Genomic DNA, 2,255 nt, shown 5'->3' on the forward strand with positions numbered 1-2,255 from the left:
TTGTACCTGCAGAGCCAGGCGGTGGGATTAGATTCGTCAAGGCTGAAGGCCCCTCCCCCAGACAGATCTGGGCTGCTGACTGGGTTCTCTGAGTTGACGGTGTGATGGAAATATTTAGGCCCCACTAGTGACTCTGAGTCTACTCTGGGGAAGACTCAAGACTTCACAGATGCGGGATGTGATTGATGCCATGCACTTAACAACAGCAGCTGGAGAAGCAGGGAGTCTCAGCGATTCTTGGCCCTCAGAACACAAGGGAAGAGGCAAGGAGAGAGGGAAGAAGGGAGAGGGCTGCGTCCTTCACCCTCATTTGTCCTGTTCCTTCAGCACATGGGCCGTGGGGGACCTGGAGGAGACACCAAGGGCTATAAACTGATTCCTAAGGTGCTCTCTCCAGCGAGGGTGCTGGGGCTCCAGAGAGGAGACGAGGAGCAGGGAGGGGCTGGAGGGGAGGGGAAGACATCGCGGAGGCGGAGGCGGAGGTGAGACAGAGGCGGGGCTGGGGAGAATGAAAACCCAGCCTGTTGGTGGTTTCTTCTTTTTTTAAGAGCCACAAGCTGAGATCAAAGGTGATATTTTCACAGCAACTGAAATAGAAAACCCCTGGGCGCACAGTGGGAGGTGAGCGGCCGGAACAAGGCCCTTTTATACAACCTGTGGCCACAGCAAGCACGCTACCCTCTGCCTTGGGGCCATGGGACTTGGGGGACAGTGTGGCCCCAATCTTTCCAACTCAGGTTTGAGAAAAAAGTAAAAGAGATGGGCTGCAGCCCTTGGTGTTGGGAGCAAAGACGGACAGCAGTAAGGGTCACAGTGAGCAGTTCCCAGAGCCCATCACCTTCAGAGACCATGCTTGCCACTCTTGCCTGGGTGTCGGAGTTGTGCCAGGCCTTCTTTCATCCTCGCAGACATCAGTGAGGAAGGATTATAGATACCCCTGTTTTACAGGGGAGGAAACCGAGGCTGCAGGGGAACATGGTCAAGTCCCATAGAGAGGTGGGAGCAAATTCAGGACCAGAATCCTCGGGCTCCTGGTCCAACACCCCTTCCACTCCCTGTAATCATCACTCACTCACTCACATGCCAAGTTATTTATTTGTTGTTGTTCAGTTGCTAAGTTGTGTCTGACTGTTTGCGACCCCATGCAGCACACCCGGCCTCCCTGTCCCTCACTGTCTCCTGGAGTTTGCCCAAAATCATGTCCATTGAATCAGTCATGCTATCCAACTATCTCATCCTCTGCCACCCTCTACTCCTTTTGCCTTCAAACTTTCCCAGCATCAGGGTCTTTCCCAATGAGTTGGATCTTCGCATCAGGTGCCAAAAGTATTGGAGTTTCAGCTTCAGCATCAGTCCTTCCAATGAATATTCAGGGTTGATTTTCTTTAGGATCTACTAGTTTGACCTCCTTGCTGTCCAAGTGTCTTCTCCAGCACCGCAATTCAAAAGCACCAATTCTTCAGAGCTCAGCCTTCCTTATGGTCCAACTCTCATATCCATACGTGACTACTGGAAAGACCATAGCTTTGGCTATATTGACCTTTGTCCGCAAACTGATATCTCTGCATTTTAATATGCTATCTAGGTTTGTCATAGCTTTCCTTCCAAGAAGCAAGCGTCTTCTAATTTCATGACTGCAGTCACCATCAGAAGTGATTTTGGAGCCCAAGAAGAGGAAATCTGTTTTTGCTTCCATGTTTCCCCATCTATTCGCCATGAAATGATGGAACCGGATGCCATGATCTTAGTTATTTTTTTAATGTTGAGTTCTAAGCCATCTTTTTCACTCTCCTCTTTAATCTTCATCAAGAGACTCTTTAGTTCCTCTTCACTTTCTGCCATTAGAGTGGTATCATCTGCATATCTGAGGTTGTTAATATTTCTCCCAGAAATGTTGATTCCAGCTTGTAACTCAACCAGTCTGGCATTTCACGCTACTCTGCATTGAAGTTAAATAAACAGGGTGACAATTACTTACTGAGCCTCTGCTATCGATAGTCCTAGCTGGCCTGGGACAACGCAGGTCTGCTAGAGTGCTGCCTCTCAGAGTAGGGTCACCAGACCAGCAGCATCAGCTTCACCTGAGAACATGCTAGAAACACACATTCTCAGGCCCCAATCCAGACTTACTGAACCAGAGACTCTGGGGGCAGACCCAGCCCTCCACACTTTAATGAACTCTCCAGGTGATTCTGATGCACACTGAATTTGAGAATCACTGCAGCGCATCAGCTCAATCTCCACCCCTGGCTTCA

General features: G+C 49.7%; 1 long non-coding RNA gene across 1 annotated transcript in view; it reads left to right on the plus strand.

Annotated features, from left to right (window-relative positions):
• Window positions 1–2,255, plus strand: part of LOC104994091 — a 5,573-nt gene that overhangs the window by 2,400 nt on the left and 918 nt on the right. The gene's annotated exons all lie outside the window — the stretch shown is intronic.

Source organism: Bison bison, unplaced genomic scaffold, assembly GCF_000754665.1.
Source record: "Bison bison bison isolate TAMUID 2011002044 unplaced genomic scaffold, Bison_UMD1.0 scf7180017864251, whole genome shotgun sequence".
Classification (NCBI taxonomy): domain Eukaryota; kingdom Metazoa; phylum Chordata; class Mammalia; order Artiodactyla; family Bovidae; genus Bison; species Bison bison.